This window comes from Psammomys obesus, unplaced genomic scaffold (assembly GCF_907164565.1).
Source record: "Psammomys obesus unplaced genomic scaffold, mPsaObe1.curated_primary_1811, whole genome shotgun sequence".
NCBI lineage: Eukaryota > Metazoa > Chordata > Mammalia > Rodentia > Muridae > Psammomys > Psammomys obesus.
The window spans coordinates 6954735-6971728 of NW_026585686.1; the positions used below are offsets into that span (position 1 = coordinate 6954735).

At 40.2% G+C, this 16994-nt stretch overlaps 1 protein-coding gene across 4 annotated transcripts in view; it reads left to right on the top strand.

Annotated features, from left to right (window-relative positions):
• Nucleotides 1–968: 968 nt before the first annotated feature.
• Nucleotides 969–16994, top strand: part of Mpdz (multiple PDZ domain crumbs cell polarity complex component) — a 169500-nt gene continuing 153474 nt past the window's right edge. For 3 of the 4 annotated variants that reach the window (XM_055629885.1, XM_055629895.1, XM_055629904.1), the window contains exon 1: nt 970–1117. The gene's annotated coding sequence lies outside the window, so the exon portion shown is untranslated. Of the gene's footprint in view, nt 1118–16994 lie in introns of all 4 variants that reach the window. The other variant, XM_055629876.1, reaches the window with a different exon arrangement.

Below are 16994 nucleotides of genomic sequence, written 5' to 3' on the forward strand. Positions count from 1 at the left end.
CATTGGAGGGCATCGGTTTCATTCCAAGCCTGGTGTATCTTATGTGCTGCCTTTTTCCTTAAATATTTAGTGAATGTTAGGAAATACAAATTGATTTTTAGTAGACAAAACAAAATTACAAGTCTGCCAAAGAATAACAGTATACTTTTATTCCGCGTTAAACGCAAGTCTTGTAAGTATTTTAAATTCTGAGAGTTTTAAATTGCACACTCTAATATTAGACTTAAAAAAATATCACACTTTCTTCCACGGGGCTGGGGGGTGGTATGGATTGGGGGTGGATTGTGGAACTCCAGAATTGAGGTCAACAGAAAGACAATTGTGAAACAGAAAGGAAAACCTCCTCTTTCCAGCAGCAAACTTCTCCATGTCCCCCACCCCCACCCCTTCTTCTTTTAATTGGCTCGCCAGGCTAAGAATGCACTGTGACATGCTAAGTAACTTCTCAAGAAAGGGCTTCCCTGGGCCACCGCAGCCCACTAGTGAAGAGGGCACCCTAGAGGCTACCAGTGCAAGAGCCTGGGAGCAGAACACACACACACACACAACCCACTAGTGAAGAGGGCAGCCTAGAGGCTCTCCCTCTCTTCTCATGTGTATACACACACACACACACACACACACACACACACACACTGCATTCTTAGCCGAATTCCAATTTCTGATAAAACATCAGCAACGTTTTAGTACAAGCATTTCCCGCGTAATATTTTGGAAATACTTATCCTAAAAAAAAAAAAAAAAAAAAAAAAAAGCATTTCCTTTGGAAGTCACATTAAGAAGCCTGACCCACGCCCTGCCGCCTTCGCGCTGACCGTCACCCACGCGGGCCGGGAGGCCCGGGCGCCGGTCGTTCCATCCCGGCGGCGGCTGGGCCGCGCCCCTGATTGGCCAGCGCGCCCCGCCGGCGTCACCGCTTCCCGCAGTCCCGCGGCCTCCGGGAGCTCGGTCGGCGCGCGGCGAGGCTGGCGGGCCGCGGGCTCCGTGTCCCGGCCCCGCGTGAGCGCGCGCGCCCAGCCCGAGCCGCCAGGGCCGCGACCTGAGCGGAGAGGAGCGGGAGCGCTCTGCCCCGCCCGGGAGTCCCCGCCCGGGAGTCCCCGCCGGGCCTCCGAGCCGGGTAAGCGGCCCCGCCCGAGCGCTGCCCCCGGGGCTCTGGAAGTTTCCCCGGCTGCGCGCCCCGCCGCGCCATCCCCGCGGCCTGCGCCGGGGCCGCGCGCCTGTTGCTGTGCGGGGAGTGCGGGAGGGCCGAGGCCTGGTCGGGGGTGGGTCGGCGTGCGGGAGACGCTTTGTGTCGGAGCCGCGCCGCGCGGGGCGCGACGGTGCGCTTGGGCTGGCATTCTCCTGGGGCTCGGGGGCTGGGCAGGTCCTTCGCGGGTCACGGGCGGCGGGGACGAGAAGGGGGCGGCGGCAGCCGGGGCGGGCGCGAGGGGGCTCTCCGCGCGGGGAGGTCGCCGCGGGCACGCGGGCCTGCGGGCGGAGGCTGGGGTTTCCTTCTAGCATCAGATAAGCGAGGACCGTGACTTCAGCAGCAAGGGAAAACCCCACTGCGGGTTATTTTCGTGTCCTGAGGGGATGAATCTGAGACCTGAGCCCAGGCCACCACATCCTGTTTTGGAGAATAGATAGCTGTGTTGTCGACATCACCTTTCTCTGTGCACAGACCTTCATGTAGGATGCCCTTTATAAAATGAGTAATCTGGGAACAGAGGGGGGATTGGTTCTGGGGATTTGGGAGGTTTTTACGTGTAGAATTTGTTCAAAGATAATGAAGATTTTTGTAAAGAGCAAATAATCCAATTTAATTTATTACGGTCTAAGGCTGATAAAAATCCAGGTAAACAATTGCATGTAAAACCCTAATACAATCTGAATGCCTTCGATTTGGACTTGTAATACAAAGTTTTGGATAAATGTGCCTGGGCTGTTGTGTGTTCCTGAACCGAGTAAAGCTAATTTGGGATGCCCTGTAACTTGTCTTAACTTCTCTTCCTCACCTCATTTGTAAAATAAATAAACAAAAATCGATGAGACTTTTTTCAACATGTTGATAATAGCTCATATCAGCGATGTGTCTTTCACACGTTCCTTTCTTCCTTGGATTCTCCTAGTATTCTATTTTCATCTGGTTTTCTTTCTTCCTTTACCATGTTCTTCTTTTACCGCGGAACCTTGGTGGTGGCTTGGTGAGGGAGTTAAGTTTGTTTTTAGGGTGCTCCAAATTCCTGTCACACAGAAAATGATCTACTGGGTCCTTGGAGGTGTCTTTGAATTTCAGATGTTTTTTCAACGGGGTACCATGAGGGAGCAAAGCTGTCTATACTGCACACTTCTCTGCAGGTTGGTGGTTACCAGAGAGATAATTTCATAAACGCAAATTTGCGTTGATTCAATGCTGGCTGGCACATTTAACTCAAGTAGGCAAACTGGGTTACAAATGAGAGCTTGGATGCATGATCTGGAGCTAAGATTAGGGGATCTAGACGCTGCTGAGCAGCAAACAGTGAGTTGTTGTGAAGGTAACGGTCCCAAGTGAGAGAGATTATTCTACAGATTACTTCCCAAGTCTGTCATCATAGATTTGACTGGAGTTGAGTTGCAGACTGGTTCCACTTTTTACATTCATAATATGGCCAACATACTCTGAATTTCATCAAATATTTTGAGGCAAAGTTGACATACTGGACTGGATATGCCTCCAAATATGGTAGAATAAATACCCCATCTGTCAGAGAAAGATTCGCTCTCAAGAATGAAGAAACAGACGAGTTCTCAGTGAATTCAGGATTGCTAGATGGTACATGGGAAAAGATGATACAGGCCCCACTTTTATGGGTTTGGAAAAATAGACATTTGGCCTTAGGTAGAATTTCATTGGTTATAGTTAACATTGTTTGAAGCATCAATTTGCTGATAAGAAAGATAATTTCTCCTGAAAGTTTAAGCATACTGAAGACTGTTTACACAAAATTGAGAAGCTCTAGTGTGGCAAATTACTACAAGGTAACCAGGAGAAATCAGTGCTAATTAACCAGTTGCCTTCAATATCTAAGGTAGTTCATAGAAGCTGGCAATTAGACAGCTATTAGGTAGATTTGAAGACTTGTTGCATTGTATCAGACACTGGCAGGGTTGGGAACAGGACAGAAGGAGCCATATGAAATAAATACAAGAAATAAATGTAAGAGTGCTCTGGAAGCTTGCTTGATGTCTTCATTGATGGCAGGGGAGAATTCAAAAGCTCTTGCAGGTGGTCTTGAAATTCATAAAAAAAAAAAAAAAAAAAAAAAAGGCACCCAAAGGCTCTTAGGAGTCTGGACAGGATGAAGTGATGCAGTTTTGTTGCTGATGCTGCTGTTCACATAAGTTAGTGTATTTTCATTAAGAAACGGGTGTAGACCTGTAGGCGAAGTGGTTGGGAAGGAGCTGGGTGGTAAGAGCTAGAGGGGATATCAGTTTGTATAACTCTAAATTGAAGGTTTGTGTCAAGGGGAAATGTTTGGATGATGAAGGAAAGGTGGTAGGAAGCATGGAAGTATAGGCTGAGTTTTGTTATTCACAGTGTTTTTCGTTTCCATCTGTGACCTCAGGAAAGTCACCCAAATGTCCATGTTTTTACCAGTAGTCCAGGCTCTCCTTTCATGTGCTTCAAAGCACTCCTGGCTTCTACCTATTGCTTGCTTCCACAGTCACATTTGGGTATGCATCAAAAGGCATCTTATTATCATCCTGTAGTGGACTTGACAGCTGAAGAATTATAATGTCTGTGCTGGAGACAACAGGAAGTGATATCCCTAGTTCTCAGGGGCAGCCATCAACAAGTGTGGCATTTAGTTGTTTGGTTTCTGTCTTCTTGCTTTGTAGATGGCTGACTTCTCTCTGTATTTTTTTTCATAGTCTTCTATGTATGTGTTGACCTAATTTCTTAAGAGGATGGCCAGTCTCTTTAGATTAAGGCCACCAATCACCCCATTATTATATCTTTAAAGGAAAAAAAAATCACTTCTTCATTATTTCTTTAAAGAAACTCTCCAAATATAGTCATATGTTTAGATACTAAGGATTTGGGCCTCCCGTGAATTTATGGGAAGGAGAAGATGCATTAAACAGTTAATGGAGAAACCCAGCCTGTAAGCTGATTAGGACCAGAAGAATAGGCTGGCCCAGGGCGAAGGAGGGAGGTCACAGAGGAGGCTGCTGGGTAGTCCTAGCATTATTGTGGTAATATGATGCTTTGTAGGAAAGGGAGCATGCTGTTTGAGGAAAGGCTTCTTTATCTCTGGACCAAGGATATTGTTCCCTTAAGTGTTCACTGAGTTCTGCATGTCTAGGGCCCTTATGTTTTTGAAGCTAGATAGCACAGCAGTTCTTTTTAGTGTTTTATGAAAGCACAATTTTCTAAGCCTTAAAAAATAGTAAAACATTCATTAAAGAAGAAAACTGTTAATGCAAGCATGATGATTTTTGTGTTTGATTAAAAAAAAACAATTTGTAACTTTGTGCTTCTTGAGATAGGCTCTAATGTAAACTCAGCTGACCTCTGATTCACTATGTAGTTGAGGTTGGCCTTGAACTCCTGATTCCTCTGCTTCCACTCTGTGGTGTCCAGATATTGTAGGAGCACATTGCCACACCTAGCACAATTGAATTGATTGAGAAACTATGGCCCATGTATGTTTTGTGGTCTAATTTTTGTCATAAGCTTTCCCCTTTTGAAAATTTCCCCTTTTTAGAAAAAATAAAAAAGTTTCAGAAGGCAGAGTAATCATATGTAATCAAATGACAAAAGCTCTCATTTGGATGTTGAAATTGCATGTAGGATTTAGAGACATGCAAAAACCATTCTTCTAGTTCTGGCCATCTGGGTGAAGAAAACTAATGAAACAAAAGAGTAAATGGAGACTGAAATTCTTACATTTTCTTTCCTTCCTGTCTTTTAGCCTGAATTAGGTAGATTTGTTGGATTTAGGAAATTCTTATCTTTATCTAATATTCTTACTCTTATTAGATTATTTTATCTCCAGGTCATAGATACTATAAATAAATGCATGAGAGAAAAGTGAGAAAGGCAACAATTGTAAGAAAGATGAAAAGCACACATAATAAACTAAACACACACACACACACACACACACACACACATCGTTTTAAGGAAAACACAGGTTGTGTTGAATATTTACAGTTGGTATTTTTGATTTTTTATAGTGGATAGATCATTTTTTTTCTACTGATTGCCATTTACAGCTATATAGATGCACATATAAATATTTATTTTTCATAACTTTTCTTTGAGGGTAATAGATGTGAATACAGGTGGTAGCTTAGTTGAGTGTGTGGAGTTCAGTAGAGTATTGACTGGCCCTCCTCTTTCTCTACAGTGTTTACAGTTTTCCTGGGAATACTGCGTGTGCTTGCCCTTTAAGCATGAGAATCAAAGTCGGGGATCCCTAGCCCTCATGTAAAAGATACGAGCAGGGCCATACATCTAATCAAATGTAGAGGTGGTGGAGATGGGAGACTCCCTAAAGGTTATTAGCTTAGACCATGTCTCAAATATAGAGAGTGAGGAAGGAAAACACCTGAGGCACACGTCTGGCTTCCACAGGCTTATGCAACTCACCCACACAGACAAGCACACTTAGGAACATGTATGTGCATCTTACATGTATAAATACATGCACACATGTGCAGTATTGCAATGCTGCTTATTATGTAGGCTGCTGAGTACAGATTGGATTAGGCTCAGTCAGCATTTTCAGTCTGTGTTGTAGCTAATAGGAGACAACAGTAGATTGTCTGGGGCTGAATAATATTGCTCTCTAGCATGAATATTCACTTAACCCAGGAGGTTTAGACTTCTTGTTTTCTGAGGGAAGCACGAGGCTGCTTAACATATTTGTTGCCCTAAAAAAGTTTCCTTATGATCCTTTGTGTTTCTGTTTTGCCTCCTTTACTTACCCATACCGCTTCTTCAGGGACCACCAACTCACTCTCTTATCACTGAAGATGTGCTGGCACTCACAGAAGTTGACTAACCTCAGTGGGTTGATGGTACAGGAGGCTCCACCTTTTTCATTATGTAATTATTTTAGAGCTCAATCTAAAATAATTTAAAGTTATCTGTAGTCACAACTTAGTTCTGTTTATTGTCCACTGCTAGTTCATCGAATAACGATATACCCTTAAGAGATTTTAATAGTTTAAGATTCTTCTGCATATTCATTCTTTGTGGATAAGTAGAATCGTTGCCCTTTTAGGTTCTATAATTTAGAACTGTGAATTAAAACAAAAGACAGATTGACTGGCAAAAAGGCCAGTAATCATTGCTTGTAATTTTATTTGCAACAAGGCTACACAGAAAAATGAACACCTGAAGTGGTCAGATTGAGGGGACAGATGGGCCCATGTGTTCCTGTGTTTGTGTGTGCATGTGTGTGTATGTCTCACAGTAGGAATTGTTCTTCTTTTGTTGGCATGGGAAAGGCTAACATCTTTACTAGTAACAAAGTGTATGTGTATTATAACAGTTTATGTTATTTTTAACAAGAGGAAATTTTTGCTTCATTTGGGTTGGAAAGGAGTATTTCTGTGTTCTGGTACTTATTGCCTTCAGATCAAAATATTCCTTGTGTCAAAGGAGCATATTTTAGCATAGCGTATTCTGATCCCTGTGTTTTAGTGTGCACCAGACTTTTATGTTTGGCAGTGTGTCTTCTGTCTTCTTAAGGTTAGGCTACTTTTGGGTAGTCGTGAAATTTCAGTGTCTTTATTAGATGTTTAAACATTAGATGTTTCAAGATCTGTAACAAATAGATTTAAAAACACTATTGGAAATTTTAAAATAAATGGATCCAAGGTACTTAACTTTTAATAATGAGGTGAATAAGTCAGAATAAATAAGCAAATAATTCAAGAAATACTTCCTTACGAAGGTCTCAGTATAGCAGATTGCCTAATGAACCCTGTTTTATTTCCAGACTTCATGCCAAATTCTCTTTATGTATTTGCATATTTTTAGTATTTTAAAAATAATTTTGTTTGAGTTATTTGTCATTTCATAAGAAAACTTATATAAGAGGCATGGGTTCATTCAGAGGCCAGAATAGGGTATCTGATCCTCCGGATCTGGAGTGACAGGCATTGTGAGCCAACTGCTATGGGTGCTGGGAATAGAAATCTGGTGCTGTGCAAGAGCAGCGAGTGTGCTTAACCGAGTACCATCTCTTCAGCTCTAAAACACAAATTTTTTAAATCTTCAGAACAATATAAAGCGAAATTAAAAAAACAGATTAAATTTATTTTAACAGTATGTTTTGTTTAGTCCATTTTTAAATAAATATTATTTAAATATGCAATAAAATGTCTTGCTTTTTTAAAAAAAATGTCTCTGAAGTCATCTCTAAATCTTATACACAGAATATCATCATCTAGTATTTGCTATATATCAGAAGCTAAATATATATGCTGGCTCCTGGCTACCGTATTGGTCAACACAGCCCTGTAGGCCATGCATCTGAGCTGTTAGGAAGTACAAAAAAGGTGGCTTCATTGTGCCTGGAAAAAGTGTTCTGCTGGCTGCACCCATTGAGCCTTTTTGGGTCATCTATGTCTTTGGTTTTTTTGAGAGAGGGTATCAGATATTTCTTTCTCGTCCTTAGAAGTGGTTGGAAGACAGGTCTAGGTCACCTGTCCAGCTTGGTCATTTTGAGTGTTGATGTGTTGTTTCTACTTTCTGGCCACTTAGTTGAACATGTGATAGAAAACACAACAAACAGCATTTTAATATCAGCTGTGTACTTTTGAGTGTTAGTAAAATACAGTTAATGAATACTGTTAAATAGTAGATGAGTTATTTAAATAAAGAAACATGTCTATTGAAAAAGCAAAAAAAAAAGAGAACAATTATCACTTGTCAAGGTGAACTAGAAGATTCCTAGAGAACTGCATTTGTTAGCTAAATAGTGTAGTTTATCATGTTAGTGAATCAGTAATTAGGGAATTGAATTGATGCTAATTTATCTTGACATACCGAAGGTTCATGTTTAGGGTCGTATTACCCTATAATTTAAATAAGTTTTTCCTTATCTGAACTACTTGGAACCTTGCCAGCCAGTGATGCATGGCCACCTTCTGCTGACCCTCCTTCCACTAAGGCCTGAGCTAATTATTGTCGATTTAGGCAAAGCATCTCTGCTCTCAGAGTAGTATTGGGTTCTCTCTAGCAATTGTTTAGTACAGATCATGGAAAATGTTTGTAGTATTTTGATCTTCCTGGGTGTGTACTTATATAATTAAGAAAATCCAAAAGTAAATCTGCCTTGGTTTAGTGAGTAGGATCATGGCAGAATTTTTTCTTAGATATGTTTCATTTCATGATATGTCATCTCTATTCCATCTTGAGGTTTATGGGAATGTATTTTTATTCTGGTAGGATTATTAAATTTACCCTTTAAATGGCTGACTTTTTATTTAAGGTACTTTGATTTCCCTCTAGTTTTAACTTGGCTTTTAACTATTAAGATTATCTCCTATTGGTGTGTATATATTTTTAATTAATTCAGGAACCAAAGTGCTATCAAATGAGTCAAATTTCGTATATCATTATAAAATGGTATAAACTAAATATATATTTTTTTGCATTCTTGGTAATTGAACAACAAACTGCTTACTATGAACCACAACCCACTCCCCAAACCCACCTTGCACCTTTACTTTGACAAAGAATATCTGAGTTGCTTAGGGTGGTCTTGAACTTTTGATTATCCAAAGTGGTGGAGATTAGTGATATGTATCAGGAGACCTGCCTTAACTGAATATTAATACTCCATCTTGCTATCGTTTGGCAGTAATAAATGTTTTACAAAATCAGTCTGTTTAGCATGTTCAAACAAAGCGTCTAACAGTTTTACCACTTGGTCAATGCTTACATGTAGCATTATAGTTTCAAATATCCATTTATCTTGGGTTTTTAACTTCAGCTTCCTACCCCTTTTACTAAAAATAGATTCTTTTCTCATAAAATATATCCTGATTACTGTTTCTCCTCCCTCTATTTCTCTTAGTTTTTCCCCACCTTCCCTCTCTTCTGGATCCATACCCTTCCTGCCTCTCATTAAGAAAGAACAGGCTTCTAAGAGATAACAATATAATAAGATAAACCAAAACTCATCACATCAGAGTTGGAGAAGGCAAACCAACAAAAGGAAAAGAGCCCTAAGAGAATGCACAAGAATCAGAGACACACTCAGGAATCCCATAGAAAATACTAAACTGAAAGCTATGATATATATGCAGAGGACCTGGTGTAGACCCATATATGCCCTGTGCATGCTGCTTTTGTCTTTGTGAGTTCAGATGAACTTTGCTGGGTTGATTTAGCGGGCCTTGTTCTCCTGGTGTCCTCCATCCCCTCAGATTCTCTGAGCTCTGAGGGGAGGGAGCTGATAGAGAAAACCCATTTAGAGCTGTGTATTTCAAGATCTGTCTTTCTCTCTCTCTGTGCTTACTTCTAACCTCAATTCTCTTTGCTTAATTCTAAACTTAATTCTTAATTCTCTTTTTTTTGTCTTTGCCTTCTTCATTGGTCTCTATGTTGAGTAACAGTTTAGACACCACTGATTATCTACTTGATGTCATGTTATTTTCTTTGTTTAAAATTAAAAAAAAAGAACCTTTTATGTGTCTGAGTATTTTGACTGCACGTACATATGTGCACTATGTGTGTGTGTGCTGGCCTTGGAGGTCAGAAAGGGTGCTGGACCTCCAGAAATGGAAGTTATGCATGGTTTAAAACACTATGTAGGTGCTGGGAACTGAATCCAGGTCCTCTGCAAAAATAGTGCTTGTTCTTCATCACTGTCTCTGCAGGTTATTTTCCTGAATACTTGGTCATCTGCACACATTTGAGCAATGTGTCCTCTGGGTGTCATTCAGCATGCTTGTGCAGTGTCTGCTCTGTATATCATTCAGCACATTTGTGAAGGATTTGGCTGCTGTAGATACATCTCCAGGAGAAAAAGAAAACAAATAAATGACAAATTGTACTTGACTGCAACTTATCTTCTATTATTTGACATTTTCTAGAACCATTTCAAATTCAGTATGTCTATAAGGAACACATTTCCAGCAGTCTAGAAAGCTGTGAAATTTCTATTTGCTGCCATTTTTTTTTTTCAGCTAACAATCTCAGAATATATCCAGTGTCTCAAATTAAAAACATTGGGAGAGTTAGCCTCTGTTGATGGCATTAGCTGCTCTTGATCTGCTCCTGTATTAAACTGAGTCCTTTTGAATTGTTCTAATGAAGATGTCTGTCTTTTCTGATTTTTTCTTGTTATTTTCCTGTGCTGGATTCCCAGTGTTCTTTGTTTGTTTGTTTTGTCTTTCTGTTGGGTGTTGTAGCACCACTGTTTCTTTTCTTTCTCTGGTAAATTATTTACCCCCTATTACCAAAATTGATTTTTTTTTCATACTTCTTTTTTTTTCAGATTTATTTATTTTGTATACAGTGTTCTGCCTGCAGGCCAGAAGAGCGTATTATTTCATTAAAGATGGTTGTGAGCCATCATGTGGTTGCTGGGAATTGAACTCGGGAACTCTGGAAGAGCAGCCAGTACTCTTAACCTCTGAGCCATCTCTCCAGCTCTTTTCATAGTTTTAAGGTCTCACATTTCACTGACTTTCCCCTTAGGTCTGTGTATGCTCTTCCTTGCCTTTAGGGCAGTCCCAAGCAAGTTGTGGAGGTGCTGCTTCCTAGCTCCTCTTCTTACCTTACTGAGAGCTATTGCCATACTGTCATGTGATATTTTGAGTTCTTTATGGTGTTTGTTTGTTTGTTTGTTTTACCTTAGCAAGTACCCTTTCCTCAGAAAGAGATTCCTTTCCTCCTTATGGGTGCCTTCTTTTCTCTGTTCATCCTCCAGGGAGGGGTCCATGTGTCTCATCCCCAGATCCCTGTCAACTCCAGATGATAATGTAGGGTGTCTAGCTCATCACAGTATGGTGGTGTAGCATCCATTCCACTTGGCTCAGAAGGTAGTCTTGTGTCCTTACTCTTTGCCTTTCTTGTACTTTCAATGACAGTGACAGGCAAGTGAAGATTTTTATAGAGTTTTGGTATTTTTCTTAAGTAAAAAAGATTGAAATTAGATATGAAAATACATGAACACTGGTTCCTAAATTGTTCATGAAGAAAAAGGAGTTGAAAAATGCACAGATGGAAAAGAAAGAATCTTAAGGTTGGAAACATGAGTGTTTAAAAATGTACTGTGATGTTTAAGAATTATCGTACTGCTTCTGGTGTTTATACTGTTTGCCATTCTGAATGAGATTTAAGCATCCTCCCTAGGGTCCTTCTTAGTGTTTAGATTCTTTAGGTTTGTAGATGGCTGTCCTATATTATAAGGCTAATATCCACTTATTAGTGAGTATACACCATGCCTGTCTTTCTGTTTCTGGGTTACCTCATTCAGGATGATCTCTTCTAATTCCATCCACTTGCCTACAGATTTCATGATTTTCTTGTTTTTAATAGCTGAGTAGTATTCCTTTGTGAGGATGTACCACAATTTCTGTACCTATTGCTCCATTGAGGGACATGTAGGTTGTTTCCAGATTATGGCTATTACAAATAAAGCTGCTATGAACATAGTTGAGCAAATGTCCTTGTTGTATGGCAGGGCATCTTTTGGGTATATTCGCAGGAGTGTAGTATAGCTGGATCTTGAGGTAGTGCTATTCTTAACTTTCTGGGGAGCTCAGTCTCCATGTGAATATCTGAGGGGGGATCAGGGGCTGCTTGTATCATGAACTCAGTTGACTTCTCTCTTATCACTCACCCCTGATGATGCAGTCTTGCCAGGTCACGGAGGAAGAGGATCCAAGCATTCCTGATGAGACTTAACAAGCTATGGGCATATGACAATAGTGGACAACTCTCTCTTTCAGTGGACTAGGGGAAGGGGATGAAGGAAAGAGGGAGTGAGGGTGGAACTGGGTGAGTTGATGGAGGGGGCTTCAATTGGAATATATAATGAATAAGTTGGGGGAAAAAAGAATTATCCTACCAGTGAAAATGTTAGCAAAATAAAGATTCGTGCGTGGCTATGTTGAACAATACCACTGTTTTATATTTGATGGTGAGGACTGTGGCTAGGGTGCTTCTCTAGCATGTGTAAGCCCTGAGTGATGGTTACTGTTGGCTGGCAGCTTGACAAAATGTAGAGTTGCTCATAGGGCAAGCTTCTCCGCACTCCTGTGAGGTATTTTCTTGATTAGGTGGAACCACGTGGGAAGACCATCCTCAAAGCAGATGTGGCCACTCCTTGGGTTTGATCCCACTCTGTATAATAAAGGAAGAGTGAACTGAGCGCAAATGTCCAGTTGCTTTTTGCTTCCTGTGTTTGGACATAATGTAGCTCTCTGCTTCAAGCTCTCTGCAATGACTAAGTGGATCCTTGAAATGTGAACTGAAAGAAACTTTTCTCTCTGAGTTGTCTTTTAAGGTATCTTGTCATATTTAAGAAGAGGAAAAAAGAAAGCGTCTCCGTGTCATATTGGAATACCAAAAGAAGGAAGAGAGGAGGGGGAGAGGATGGGATGGGATAAAGTAGTTGTTTGGAAGAGGGCTGGGAGCAATTGTATTGCTGATTGTCAGAAGCAAACAAGCGAGCTTCCTGGAGGCAGCCCACTTGTTTGTGCATGGTTGATGAATTTGTGTATCCCTGGCTGTGTGGGCAAGGCCCCAGTGATTTTGTCTCAAGACTGCTTATTGTTGCTATACTGCCTTTCCATGCTTGTCTCATTTATTTGGCATGGCAGAGACCCTCACTGCTTATGGCTTCACTCTGTTGGGCAGATTTTCTGCAGATTATTTTGAAGATGTACCTTCATGACATAGTGCTGTTTAAATGAATTCATAATTTCATAATCCCTGATGATGATTTTAAAGAATTTCTGACTTCAGTCAAGTAATTTTAAAATTCTCTTGCAGAATAACGAAAACTGCTAGGAGCTCTGTTGACCTCCCTATGTCAAGCACTTGATTTACACTAAGAGGGAAAACAAAATTGAAACAAATAATCAAGGACATTCTAGGTTTAGTCCAAGGGTAAGTCCCAGGTGTATACCACGATAAGAAAGACCATATGACTATAGAAACAAAGAATAAATGGTTAGCTATATAAGACAAGACAGATACTTGTTTTCTTAGAAAAATCTTGACATGAAAAAAACTTGCTTTGAACATATAATGTACATTTGAAATAAGATAAAACTTGTGCTTTGAACTCATAATGAGCATATAGATAAAACCACTGCTCTAAACTTATAATAAACAAAGTATGTAGATAGATATAAGGATCAACAGGTACATAACTTCCCTTTAATGTATCTATTTTTGAATGTTGTAATTTTTTCCATACATAGAGAACCTTCGTATGGAACCCAAGACAGTTAAACGTTGCTTGACGCCACCCACATCATCAAAAATGTGTCAGTTTAATTGTCTGTATATACTGTATACATGTATATTTATATCTGTATGTTTACATATATGTGGATGACTGGTATTTTTTGGGAGCTCCCTTGTTTTGTCTATTGAGTGTATGTGCGCATGTGTGTGTGTGAGGCTTATAAATATCTGCTTTGTCTGCCAAATGTGTACATTTTTTGCTTGTTTCTGAGTTAAGTTTAGTAAGGGATAAGCAGTCCAGAGTGTTTTATTGTCCTTCTTAATTAGGACTTAATTAGGACCTTCCAGTAAGCCACTGTTCACTGCTGAGCCAATAAGTTAAAAGGAACTAAGGTTTTTCTTTTTACAACCCTTTGTATTTACAATAAGAAACTGTCAGAGCTGCGGCCACTTGTACTCTGAATTAAATGAACCAGCTGGCTTAACTGATTGAGGCCCTATGCTGTCTTTTCCTTTAGGGGCTCTCGTGACCAGTGGCCCCTGGGAGTTAAACTGTATAGAGAGATAAACTGTGTGTATATAGAGAGAGCTCCAAACAGCAAGACTGTCAGCCTGGAAGTTTAAGAGTTAAAGTGTATATAGGGAATAGCAAGGCGCCCAGTCTAAAAGACTGAGTTAATGTGTAGAGAGAAACACCAGCTATCAGCTGGGCATAGCGAGGCACTGCAACCCACCATGCTTCACCCTGTGTGCTGGAGCTGGTCCCCAGCAGCAGAGAGTGGAGGAACACGGGATTCTGAGCTTGTCGTGTTGCTGATTCTGCTGGTGCCCCATCTCCAAGAAGATTTCAGTGTCTAGTTAATACTTGATGAAATGATACAGTTGTTAATTTCCAACTTGTTAATAAGTGTCAATGTCTACGTTTCTAGATTAATATGTATAATTTTATTTTTGTGGCTGATTTTCTAAAGCAACCAATAACATCAATTAATTTTATATGGTTAATATTGTATTAGTAATTTCTGACACCTCTGCAGGATTTCTAAACACTCACGTTTTTTCTTAAGGAGTTCTAGCAACCAAGCTCTGCTCTTTGCTCCATGGTGCAAAGTGGAGTATAATAGAATCATGTTTTTCTTTTGATACCAGATTTGACTTTCACGGAGGAAATGATTTGGTTCCTTCCCAAACATCTATCACTCAATTCCCAGCACCTGGCTGGGCCTACTCTTGCCTTGGTGAATGAGGAGGACATTTGCAGGGCTCTCTAAGTCATCTCCCATTTTCCTGTGTTTCCAGGTAGTCACTCTATCGCCTGCTCTTCCTTCACCTACAGTTGCTTCTCTGAGTCTTGCTGTGCATCAGAACCAAGCTCTTTCCATTGAGCTCTCTGGTTAGTCACAATTTATGTGTCAAAGTTTGAGTAAACTGAATTTTGGAATTTGAAATTTGTCGCCTTAACTTCTACTTCTTTCAGCCCCCACTGGGGGACGTTTTTTGAAACCTTAAGTACTGTAAAAGGTGTTCCCAATCGAGGGAATGACTCATTGGATAAAGTACTTTCATGCAAGAATGAGGACCAGAGTTTGGATTCCCCAGCACCCATGTGAAAAATCCAGGCAGGATTGGAAGTTTCCTGTAATCTGACAGCTGGGAGGCAGAGGCAGAATTGGGTGGCTAGACTGGTTGGAGGTCATGAACTCTGGGTTCAGGTCGAGACCTTACATCAATAAAAAAAGAAAAGAAAAAAAGCAGAGATCTGTCAAGGATGACAGCTAATGTCAACTTCAGGCCTCCAGATACATAGGCATACATGAACTCTTATGCACATGTGAAGACACTCACGCACACACATACACACATCATACCAGTCATCAGTACATATGTAAAAAACAATTTTCAATAAATGGAAAAATGTCATAACATCTTGCGCTTTGCTACATAGGTAATTAAGAATGGGATTTGTAGTTATTACTCCAGAATTGAGTAACTTTGGTTAAATTAAGTATGTATTCTGATAACTGTTGGAAATACAAAAACAGATTAATGTATATATATTTCATAGAATATGACTAGTAATCGAAATTGTTTTTGTATGTCTATTGCTCATAGGCATTTTGCAAATGTTAGTTATAGTTGACTTTACCAAGTGGTTAGAACAGCTCAAAGAGGTCAGTATTCAACCTAAGATCACATAATTAAGAAAGTGAGAGTGTTTATTCAAGAGAATAATCTAAAATGCAGCTATGAAGCTTTAAAATCTCAGTTACCTGAACTATTTAATCTGAAAGCATACAACTATTGCCTGTCCAACATTATTACTGTTAGAACCCCGAAGTTGTACCTGGTGCAGGGGACTTCCTTGCCTTTGGTCTGTTGATTCCCAGGTTGGATCTACATGTTGGCCCTGTTATTCATAGGTTGGCTGCATGGTGAAGACACTGACTCCCTGAGCATCTGTCTTATCTGAAAAGTGGAGGCTCTGAAAACATCTGTGGAAAGTACATGTGGTCAGGTGAAGGGAACAGGGACATAGATAGCTATTTCACGATAGTTTTATTACCTACAGTAAGAACAATGTGTACACAGTTTTGTTCTCAGGAAGAATGATTGTTTCAGTAGATTTAATAGCAGACAATACTTAGATACAATTTTGTTTGTATATTTTCCAAGACAGGTTTCTCTTTGTAGTCCTGGCTGTCCTGGAACTCTCCAGGTAGACCAAGCTTCGAACTCAGAGATCCCTCTGCCTCTAAACTCCCAAGTGCTGGGGCTAATCTTGTGCATTCACATGTCTGGCAAGATACAATTGTATTAAGAGCGGTTAGTGAACAGCACATCTTAAAAGCTGCAAAAAGCCAGATTGTTGCTTTCATTAGTAGATTACAACTCACCCTGCATGTTAGATGTTTCAGTGGTAATATATTTAAGGGAGTATTTGATAGTAGATTGTGTCTAAGGAGCAAGGTTACTTTTCTCAATCAGGAAAATGATATGGAATATGGCCAAGGCTTTAATCTTTCCTCCTGCCTTCCTTTTTCTCCATTTCCAAATTCTTTTGTAGTTGAATTGATTTTAGATAAGTTTTGATGTTTTGGTATATAAAGTCTTCATATGTGATGTTTAGTATCTAAAGGCTCATAATGACAGCTACACTAAACTCTTGGGTGCTGTGCTTCTGTCTCTAAGATCTGCTGTTTGCAGGCTTAGAGAGAAAACTTTGAGATTTTACTATTCTAAAATAATTAAGCATTAATAATTGTGAAAGAAAGTATTGTTGCTTTATACCAGCTGAATTTGAGGGTTTGAAGTGCTCCTTGGAAACCATTGTGAAGAATGGGCTTAGAAAGGCATGGTATGTTCACTCACAGCCGCTCAGCTTTCTTACAGTCCCTGCATGGCTTTTCTCTGAACGGACCTGGAACTCAACCAACAGTGCTCACAAGCCATTATCACCACAAGCATAGTACAGGAGAGAAAGTGGCCACTATTCCTCTAATGTGCTGCTTTCTTACCAGGCGATGTCTGATTAGAAATATGAGCCTGCCTTTTCTGGAGTTGATCTGTGAACTTTCTCTTTACTCCT